Below are 11752 nucleotides of genomic sequence, written 5' to 3'. Positions count from 1 at the left end.
CAGTCCAGACTGTTCTCGTCTGTGTTTACCCAGTGGAACCAGCAACCGAATCCAATCAGAGCAGAGACATCGCTCTCTGTCTCCAAGAACCTCTTGAAGATTCATCTTTAAAGAGAGCATCTCCTCTCCTAATGCCTCCAACACCATAACATGTCTCACCAGCTTTTACTGTGCACTTAGGGGGCACTTCTTCACCCATTGTATTTGCACACATTAAACAGCTTTAGCACTCAGCAATTTTCAGCATATTCCAACACTGCAAAAACTCAATATCTTACCAAGAATATTTGTCTTATTTCTAGTCTAAACAAATCTTATTATACTTAAAATTAGACTCATCACATTAAAAAGTAGCTTGTTTTTAGACACTTTTTTTTTTACTTCTTTCAAGCATTTGTCACTTGAAATAAGAGGGTTAGTGGAGCAAGTTTTTCTTTCTTATTACAAGCACAAAAAAAATTGCTTTCACTGGCAGATTTTTCTACTTATTTCAAGTGAAAATTAGTTTAAAACAAATGAAAATGATCTAAAAACAAGTTCATTTTTAGGTTATGAGTCTTATTTTAAGTGAAAAGAGTTTAGTTTTGACTAGAAATGAGACATTTTGACAAGAAATATGACAAATATTCTTGGAAAGATTTTGAGTTTTTGCAGTGAAGGTCTACTGCAATGGAGCATCAGTGTTGTCTGTCACCAGAAGTTGTTTTAGATAGAAGCGTCTGCCAAAATGAGCAAAGGTAAATGTTTGTAATGTAATCTTGCAACCTTTTAGACTTGGCTGGAGGTTTCCTTGAGGGTGATCCAGCTTTTTATTTCAGCTTGATCGTAAAAACTGACCTTAGCTCAAATGTACTGTAACAATGCATTGCCATAGAGAAAGAACATAATGGACCACTATAAAGCAACTGAGGCTTGTAAATAAAAGTTCAGGAGCTCTTGAGTTGCAAATTCATTCAATTCGAGACAACTTTTGTAACCGCTGATGGTGTGAAATGAAAGGCTTTGACAGCAGTGGTCAAAACCTTCCCTCAGCTCATAGTGATAGATGCATATCCAGCTTCTCTGAGTTTTACACCAAGAACAAATGAAGAAATATCTGTTGCAGCCCAGACTGCAGTTTACCCTTGACCGATTATTGCTCCATGGTCTCCGAGCACAAATAACTGCTGGCTATCAAATGTCATCATCCATCTCCCCTTGCCCATAAAACCTTGCATTGGTTCCAGTTACATATTCAATGCTGCTGCACTGCAACTCTCTGAAAAACAAATATATCAAACGTGCATTTCTTCGGTATTTGACACCGTTCTTAAGTCGCCAAACTAAGTGAATTAAGCAAATCATTATTGCAGCTCTGCTCTGATTACGCTTTGTGTCACATTAAGTCTGGGTCCCTGCAGCCCCTCTCATCAGACACACTCCCTGCGCCTCAATCAATGCGTCTTCCATTTTTAGAGCCGGTCAATATCGTTATCAAGACAAAGCAGAGAGTCTCTGCTGCACAGCCCCGACTGCCAGTCTGCAGCTACCTGCCCCCCTCCGCCCCCTCTCCTCTCCTCTCCTCTCCTCTCCTCTCCTCTCCTCTCCTCTCCTCTCCCCCCCTCCGCAGGAGGAGGGAAAGCCTGGGAAAGGAGAATCCCTTTGTATGAACTGCAGAGCTGTAACCTGCTCAGCTGGGGCGGGGTGACAGGCTCACTGCAGAGGTGAGAGAGAGGAGGAGAGGGGCTTCTTCTCTTTCATCTCTCTCTCTTTGTCTCTCTCTTTCTCTCTGGCTCTCTCTCTCTCCCTCCCTCCCTCACTGTCTCTGTCTGTCTCTCTCCCTCTCTCTCCATTTGTATGCAGAGCCAGACTTGCTCTGTTCTGCAGTGTGGGTTTGTGAACGCTGCTGCATGTCAGGGAGAGAGGGGAATCGCACTGCAGTGGCGGGTGGAGTGACTACACACACACATACACACTTGCACACACACAGATCCATAAGACCCCTCCCATGGCGCACCAGGAAACCCTTTTGAATTCGACTCCATCACGCTTCTGTTGTCATCCAAATTAAAGATCTGCATCTCTCCTGTGTGTGCATGTATTGATGGCTGTATCTGTATGGTAAATGTTATGGTATAGTGTGCAGTCGATTTCCCCCATACAACATGTCACAGGAAATGGAACAGTTTTACTGTACATTACTCTCATGCATCAATGTCATACAGTACTGTATGTGGAGAAGGCTGCTATGAGTCATGTTTAGAAATACTGCTGGAACAGCATAGTGTAGCTACAGTATCACACACCAGTGATAAATGCAGTGTCAGGATCAAACTGAATTCACACCTGGGGAGCCCCCCCAATCTGTGGTCCCCAAAGAAGTTAAAGGATAATTACCGTTTTTTACAATCTGGACCTTATTTCTAGCATAAAATACGATCATTTACTCACCCAGATAACTTTGGTGTCATTACAAGTTGTTCCGAGGAAATTAGATCGAGTCGAGAGCCGCGTATAGCCGTATAAAGGAGTCTACAGGGCAGCAGAATGCAGCCTCTAAATAACACATTATCTGCAGAGAAACTCCTTCATTTCACCAATATTTTGTTATGATACACTAGTGCTGTTCCCCTCTGAGTCCGGGGTTAGCTGTTATCAACATCTGGAGTCTGTAGGTTGACCTACTAACCTCTGACCTGGATGATGTCATCTCCGAGCGCTGTACGTAGGCTCATTCTGATGATTCCACTTCGGCATTCGGGTCCATTTTTAGCTCAACTAGACAGAGCTTTAGTGAGTCCAGGTTGAGGAGAGGAAGCCTGTGGAAGCTGAACTTCATCCAGCTGCTCATTTTGTTCTGACAAGTCAGAAACACGCAGAAACGAACCGTAGCATTAGTGGTAGCAACAAGCCGCGCCGCGCGGCGGTCGGAGATGACATCATCCAGGTCAGAGGTCAGTAGGTCAACCTACAGACCCCGGATGTTGATAACAGCTAACTCAGAGGGGAATAGCACTAGCCTATCATAACAAAATATTGCAGATAATGTGTTACTTAGAGGCCGCATTCTGCTGCCCTGTAGACTCCATTATATGGATATACGCGGCTCTCAGCTGCATCTAATTTCGTTGGAACGACTTGTAATGACACCAAAGTTATCTGGGTGAATTAATGATAGTATTTCATGCTAGAAATAAGATCCATTTAGTAAAAACGGCAATTATCCTTTAAGTTATGGAAAACCTGTATTTGTGCAGTGATACCGCACTATAATGTTTCTCCTTCTGAGAGAAAAGGATTTCAAGTAACTATTAAACCAGCAGGAAGAGAAATGATGCATCTCACGCCCAGGATCCCCTACACTTGAGGTCGTATTTGGTCACAGTTTCTGAGCTAAACACACTCACAAGGAGAGTAGAGGCAGAGATGTTTGTATTAATCACGGTTGGCAGTCGTCCCCTCCGATGGATAAAAGCAGCCTGCGTGAATGCGGAGGTTATTTGGTGGTCAAAGCACGAGTCTGAAACAAGTTATGAGACAGGATTTGGGAATTAAGTAACATTAATATGCCGCTTCTGTCCTGGCTCCACAGTGTGTAACAGCTAATTAGACCGAGCAGGAATTAACTGCCGGCTTTTGATTCAATCATTAAAATACACAACTTCTTCCAGCGTGCTGCAGTGTATGTGGGGTGGTGGCTAACCAGTGGAAATGCACACAACACCAGCTCTTCAGCAGCCCCCGCTCAGTCAAATGGAAAGATGTGAGTTTGCACAAACAACTACTCAGTGCTTTACTCAGCGGTGCTGTCAAAACATTGTGTGTACAGAATCAAACTTCATCATGACTTTTCTCACCCACAGCCAGGGCTGGTTCCTGGCATTAAATGCTCTATGCGGTTGTTCAGGGCCACAACCGCGGGGGTGGGGGTGGTGGGCACATGATCAGAGAGGTCCCAACCAGAGTTCAATTCAGTTCATACAATGTGTGTGTTCATTCAGTTGTAAACAGTGTGTGTGATTTGGTGTTTGGGCTTGCAGGGCTCTGCAGCGTTTCACTTGCATTTGCTCCTTAAGAAAATATAGGAGCGAACTGCGAAAAGGATTTAGTTGATGGTTAGGAGTGTTTTTACTGTTCTCAAATGTAAAAATTATTTAAGGGTTAAACAGGCTTTCATTTTCCCCGAAATTTCTTTTTCCCAAATATTTAACTTAAGAGCACATGTGCTCCTTGGGAAAAATATAGAGCCCTGGCTTGGAGAGTTTTGGGGGCCACAAACAAAATCTAGTTTAGGGCCACCAAAATCCTAGGGCCGGCCCTGCCCACACCTACAGGGTTAAATCATTTCATTTAAATCAATTCCTGCTTTCCGCGGCCCATGGTATCACATTATGATACTGCATCACTGTGACATCCTCAATTTGCTTTAAGTTGTGTGTGCTGCTCAGAGAGCGTATTATAACCACTTGTCTTGTAAACACAACAAAATGACATTCCCCATACTCGCTCCTGGCAACAAACTACATTTGGTGGCAGAGGAAATGAAAAGCCTCTTCAAAATTGGCATCAAGATTTTTTATAATCCAACCTAATTTTCATGACATCTGCTGCCTGTATAAAAAGTTCTAGAGGATCTCCTGGACAATATTTAAAAAGTCAAATCCTTCATAAACATGACCAGTGTCATGGCCCTGAGCATGCCGCCATTTAGTGGCTCGGTTTTCTGTTGTTTTGGACTCTTGTTTTCTTTAGTTCCTGTTCTATTTTGTAGTTCAGTTCTTGTGCATTTTGTTTATTTAAAGAGGGACTAAGCAGGATTTCTCCCGTGGCCATGCTACATTTTAACCTTAATTAAAAAGCTCTGGAGTAATTTGATAGTTAACTACATGACTTGTGACTTGTTAGGAGTGACAACGGAGGCTCTCTGCTGGCGTCTCACGGCTGAAAACCAACCTTGCAACATCAGTGTAGTAGGCTACCTGGCCCAGCTCTCCTCTCTGCAGCACCGCAACACAAACGTGCTCCGTAACCTGTAATCTTTTGTTTATGACGGTCAAGACTACACAAACACACACGCGGCGTAACATTGTATATGTTGTAACGCTATCCACCTCTCCATTTATTGATTTTTCACCGGCTTCGTTGTAAACAGATGCACATGGCTGAGAGCAGGGTAACCAAAACAGTGGAAAAGCGAGCGGACTTGCATAGTTCCCCTTTAAAGCACCATTCTGTTGTCCACCCTAGGCCGTCACCAGCTGCTCTCCAAACTCTCTGTCAGGGTGAGGGAAGCAGGTGGACCCAAATGCAAGAGCTGGCAGATAGGCAGGAAAACAAAACACCATGACAAACACACAATGATCGGACAACTGAAAGACACACAAAACAACAGAACTATTCAAAGCAACAAGCAACAGGTGAGGAGACAGGAGGGCAAAGAAAGCTGATTGGTGGAGACACACAAGGAGCTGGGCAGGGCTGAGGAGGTGAAACACAGGACAGGTGTGCAAGGAGAGTGTGGAGGGAAAACACAGGAAGTAACACAAGAATACAATACACAAGAACTACTACAAAATAAAACAGGAACTAAAGAAAACAAAACAACAGAAAACCGAGCCACTAAATAGAGGCAGGATCAGGGCCATGACTCGTCTTCCTCCCCCTGCAAACCACATCTATGCAGGGAAAGTGAGTCTGAGTTTTAACGGTGGAGCTAATGTTAACAGCCCATAATAACCAGGATGTACTCAGGTGGAATCAAAGCACCATCCGGGACAGAGCGGCTCAGCCGGTCAGTTGAGTGGGGTGACACATTGAGTTGCTAAGTATCTAAAATGATGAGGCTTTTTCCTGCCTGTCCTCCTGCTATTATGATATTTAGGTGCGTTCACTTCAGGGGAGATGATTGTGTGTTAATACCTCGCTCTGCATCAGCAGCAGCAGCAGCAGCAGCAGCAGCAGCAGATCAACAACCTGCTCTCCGCTGCACCGGAGAGGAGACTTCAATGGATTTTCTCTCCTGGCGCTGGTTGAACCCAATTACACTTGAAGCAATAAATCCTTAGCAATGCAATTTCCCCTCCAGACAAGATCTGCCGGGCTTCCCCCATCTCGCCTCCCTGCGTCTGCAGCACACACAAACACAGTCTCTCCCTCCGTCTGCCTCCCTCTTCATTAACTGTACTTATTTCTCCCCTGTCTTGAATCATCCCTCCTTCATCTTTTTCTTCTCTTCCTCATGATCTATATATCTTCCACCTCTTTCACTCCGCCGTCTCTCACGCCTCTGTCTTCCCTGGACTGTTTTATTTTTTCATTTTCTCTATCCTATTTCTCTCCCTCTTTATCTCTCCCTCGCTCCCCCTAATGCTTCCTCACTCTCCTATTACACCACTCTCACCGCGACCTTCAGCCACCCCGCCCCACCCCTCCCCTCTCCCCTGCAATTCTTTCCCTCCTCTCCTCCACTAGTTACCATCCCTAGACCTTTCTCCCAACATCATCTCATCATAACTCCCTTGTTTTCTTTTCTCCCCCCTGTCCCACAACGCCCCTCTTATTCAATTATATCATCTCACTGTCTTTATTTCTACACAGAGCTCCCATCATGCACCTTTCTCCCCGTACACTCCCCTGCTCTCCATGCTAGTGGTCAAAACAGTATGTGTTGTCCATCACACATCAAGGGCATGCTTGCTTCCTGTGGCTGATGCAGGCTGCAGCTAATGAAGTCATTAATTCATTTAAATGTGATTTGACCCACAGATGAATGCACTTGTTTACAACTGTATTCATTAAAGACTAATGAGCAGATGATGTATGCTTTATGGGCTTTTCCTGTAATAACATATTGCAGTGGTTGTGGTAATAGGAGTAATGCTGGAGTAACAATGGAAGAGGAGGATGTAGACTCGAGTATTACTGATCGTGGTGTCAGCATAAATTATTGATACTATGATGTACAAGAGATAACCAGTGAGTCACTGTACATCATCCTATAAATGCAGAATGAACCTTTACTGCATCTGTCTGTGTTATGTGTTCTGGACATATATTTATAGTGAAAGGCCTCAATGAGAACAAATTTAAATCCACGTCAAATTCATTTTAAATTCACATCAGTGCTTATAAAGATAATTTTGGTTTTAAACATTCATGTTTTATTTCAATTTTCTTTTACAATTACATTTTTTCCCACAAAACTGTACTGGTTTGCAAACTCCTGTCAGCACTCCTTCCCTTCTTTGCACCAGAATCTCTGCTCCACTTCTACAGCTTCCCTCACTTTAATCTACTGACATGCAATCAGTAACTGTAAAATATATTAGAAATAACAAATATCCCGAGGATAAAATAAATGTAAAAAGGAACAAATCATCCTGTTGCCTCAACATTTTCACTGTATATTTAATTCATATTTGTATGATACTGTGAAATACTGGAAAGGATAAAATGAAGATTGGCTTCTAATTTCATGCTACAGGGTGTTTAATTACGGTTTCCCAAATTATTTCAAATTAAGAATATTGAGTCTTCTTTAACCGCAGGATATTAATTAAATTGTAATGGATGGGAATGTTCTTGGTAATGGGAGGATGACAAAGGAAGAGTTTTGGAGGTGAAGTCGTGTTCTTCATTGTTGAATGTTAAGACAAAGGGAAGTGAAGGAATGACCCGAGGTAATGAGGCTTACAGTGATAAGAAAATGATTCCTATTGGTTCTGTATCTGTTTCATATCAGATCAGGATATTTACTTTAGTTTGAATTTAGCTGAGTCAAGTCTGTTTATTGTATTAAATTTTGTTGAGAATTAGGTGGATAAAGCCTGAAGCTGTCTAAAGGAGAATCCTTTGTCTCAGAGAGTTTCATTATGTTCTTTTTTATGAAAGATATCTGAAAATCACTGCAATTTGAGAAATAACTCTTTTATTTTCCATTGTGCACAAGTGACAAAGATATGATCTCTGTGCTAATCTACATATGCTCCTAATAAGCTAGTACATTTTGAACCAGAGCTTGTGCTGCACCTTCTTGTGGCTGAAAGGAGATCAAAACCTGGTATTTTCCTGATAAGATCTAACCTCAGTTCAGTTGAAACCTCCCTGCAGTGTCTTCATCTCCTCGTCTCCAACTAAAGATCACAGAGACATATTTATGAGAGCCACGCTCGTCTTTTGCTGAAGTTGACCTGACTTCTTGCACACAGATAGGTGCATGGGTGTGTGTCTCCCGGTGTGTGTATGTGAGTCTATAGGTGTGAGTTACTGCAGCAGTCCTGTTGTGCGTATATGACGCGTCTGTGAAGCCGTGGGTGCTGTTACTTCAAAGGCTGCTCTGTAGCTGCTTTGTGCTGTGGCTGCTGGTGCCTCGAGGTGAGAGCATTGTTTCATCTCACTGATTATTCCCTTCAAATGCAAACAGGATACCTGGATTTGTTTTCCTGACTGTGGCTAAATGAGCGGTAGCACTGACAGAGCAGAGACGGAGACTTGCTGTAAGTCTGGCTGTCGGGGTCAAATTGAAGGTTGATGTTTAAGTAATGAAAAGTTCTCATTTCTGCACACGGCATTAATAATTTTCTAACCCGCTGCATAATCTCCATGTACTCACTGAAAATATGTTTTAACCCTGGATCATCTACATATGCATAAGCTGAGTGGAGCCATTTAATGTTTATCTATTTAATGATGTCCACGCTGACACCAGACAGTGTGTTCTGACCTCTGTGTTACCGTAGCCCCCTCCACCACCTGCTGCCGGCTGCACCGGCTCTTCATCAGTTCAATCACTGAATTAAAGCAGGCTGCACCGAGGAGACCAGGGATGGCCTGTAACATGTTTCAACTGTTACAGGTTAGGAATCATTCAAAACCAAAGTGACGTACGTTTTGTTTTGTTTTTTTGTTGATTAGGAGCCAACAGTTGAATGTGTGAGCAGCCATGCTGCAGGGATATGGGATTGGAGTCTGTGTGGTGTCCGTAAAAGAGTTTTTATTTTGGTATAGAATTAATTAAAAAATGTTAAAGCAGAAGTAAGCGATCCGGTGGTTTTGGCTAACTTCTTGTCAGCCGATGGAGTTAGCAGTCCCCGCCCTCGTCCCTACATCACCACATTCACGCGCATCCCTTGGATGCACACACAGAGAGGACCGCCCCTTTATGCCGTTCTCTCTCCTCATTGGATAAAGGTTGTAGGATACAAGGAAAGTTTTCTCCTCGGCTTACAGCAGAGCAGAGTGACTGACAGACCCGTGTTTCAGACCAAACACTCTATGTAAGTGATTGCCGTCGGAAGATAGAACTATTTAAGACTTATATTAACACAAACATTCCGCTTACTTCTGCAAAAAATAGTAACGTCCTCCACCAAACAGACTGCCAGAAACAAACGGCAGTGTAAAAATTGATACAGAAAGACTCAGCTGCTGGAATGGTAAATGCTGTTAAAAGTGAGGAGAAGATAAAGAATTCAAATCAGTATTTTAATTCATTCATTCATCTTCTGTACAGACAACCAGTCACACTCCCATTCACAGCTACGGGCAATTTAGAGTCGCCACGCCAGTTAACCCAACCTGCATGTCTTTGGTCTGTCACCCGGAGAGAACCCACACACAGAAGGGCCCCAGCCAGCTGGTGGGTTCAAACCCAAAACCCTCTTGCTGTGAGGCAACAGTGCTAACCAATGCACCACTTTTAATTTGTATTTTTAATTATTTCCATGAACAGCTCCTCATGTCCCTCTGTCAAGTTCACCACAGGCTGGTACAGAGGCCCAACAGTCCAGGAAGCGGATAGAAAAAATGATTGACAAGGACTACAACACATAACAGTGGATAAACATGTTTAAAGAAAAGAGGTTGGAAAAGAAGAGGAGAGACTAACTTTAATACTTGTCAGTATGGCGATGCACTGATCTCCATCGACGTCTCCAGTCATCTGGGCCACCTTACGTGTTTTTCTCCGTTCCAGCATCCATCCAACATTTTTTTTTTTTTAAACATCCACATACCTAGCTATGGGACGCCTTCAAGATCGATGGCCATGTGTCTGTGGAGATCAATAGACTGCAAAGGAAGGAAGTGAAAGGTTCTCATGGAAGATTAAAGAGCATCCTTTTTTTTCGAGGTAAATTCATGCAAAACTGCTGATGCGCATTCCCGTTGGAGGCAGAGAGCGTTTTGGAGTTGTTGGATTGTGTATTTGATGAGTTTGATGAGGGAAACCAAGTAATCCCATTAGCCTCCGTAGCGTAGCTCTGAGCAGCTCGCGGCTCTGCTCCGCCGTTCTAAAAATAGCTTGCACCGACAAATAAAGGTACTGTAACAAACCTACTGCTATGACTATAGCGATTATGGCAATGGGCCAATTTGCCAAAATGTTGAACTATCCCTTTAAGGCAGAGGGATACATGGGGTTGAAGACTGGTGGTCACCCACAGGTAAGAGAGGTCAATCAAAGTCACAAGCAGCAAATCACTACAAATGCACAAACCAATCTACCACAGAGCAATCTGGCAGCCAGAAGGCCAGCGTCTTTATACTGCTCCTGATGATGATGAAAGACGAGTGTGTTGCAGCCAGATCCTCAGCCAACTTGCAAACCACGCCCAGCCTCTGCCAAGAAAACACACACACACACACACCCAATACCCAGCTTTCACACACACCAGTGTACCATGTGTATAGTGGGGGATTAGTACTTGTAATATTTAGAGTGAAATGAAACAAACTCAACATAAAGATGCCTCTGTGCTCCCACATGCATCACCAAGCATAAGTCCTTGTGCATCTCAAAGGAGCAAAACAGGGTGACAGAAAAGAACATGCCCACGAAGATGAGGATGTTTCGTTCCATCAACATGTTCTCTACATCCAGTACAGTAGCAACGCTGGTCAAGCTCTGTTGTTTGTTCTGTTTCAGGGCAAACGTCTGGCCACTCTCCATGTGACACACCAGGTTCACCACCCTGCACAAAACACTGTAAACATGAGAAGATCCTAAAACTGAATATCAGCTGTTTTAAAAAAGAACCTGTCTACTTAAAGGTACATTGTGTAGGAATTCCTCCCATCTAGCGTTGCGGTTTTATATCGCAAGCAACTCAATTGTATTTTTCATGCTGCATTCACCTGAAATTGGGCAGACGGCAGACGGACGACAGTCACTGCACATAACGGCATAAACAAGCCTCTATGTAAACAAGTGGTCCGTCAGCACGAGGCAAAACAATACACATGACAATATGTTGTCATGGCGATGTGGTATTGTTTACCTGACCCACGTTTTACCAGCTTTCTCTGGACTTCTGTGACTAAAATGACATCTGGTTTGTTAGCGACGGCCGTCTGCCCGACTGCAGGTGAATGCAGCATCAGTGTAACGCTCCATTCCTCCTCACTGCGTTACCGCGGTGACTTTTCACAGACGCCACCTCCACCTGAGCCGACAGCTCCGGTGTCTCCGCTGAGTTTCCGTGGTTTCCTACCGTCACGCTGCCACTGAACGTAAAAACATGGAGACACCACATGGCAGCAGCACCGAGCTTACCCGCTCCATGGAGATATGAATGATATGAAATTAAACAACGTAAATAGATAACAGGAGAAGTTACACAATGTCCCTTTAAATTTTCAATGTAGGCAGAAGAAAAATCAGTTCCATTGATTTTCTATACTGCACTATACAAAAAGTCAGTTTGAGGACTAGGAGAGACGTCTGTCTCACTCACCTAAAGCTGCCACTGCTGATATATTTAAGTTCTCCATCTCT

General features: G+C 43.5%; 1 long non-coding RNA gene across 1 annotated transcript in view; it reads left to right on the top strand.

The window, feature by feature from the left end:
- Positions 1-251: 251 nt before the first annotated feature.
- LOC311007831 overlaps positions 252-11752 on the top strand; it is a 434756-nt gene continuing 423255 nt past the window's right edge. The window contains exons 1-2 of the long non-coding RNA XR_014596440.1: positions 252-357; positions 414-659. This is a non-coding gene — a long non-coding RNA (uncharacterized lncRNA). The remainder of the gene's footprint in view (positions 358-413; positions 660-11752) is intronic.

Source organism: Trachurus trachurus (genome assembly GCF_905171665.1).
Source record: "Trachurus trachurus genome assembly, chromosome: 24".
NCBI classification, from domain to species: domain Eukaryota; kingdom Metazoa; phylum Chordata; class Actinopteri; order Carangiformes; family Carangidae; genus Trachurus; species Trachurus trachurus.
Note: the sequence above shows the minus strand (reverse complement) of the source record. Positions and strands in the feature narration are given on the sequence as shown.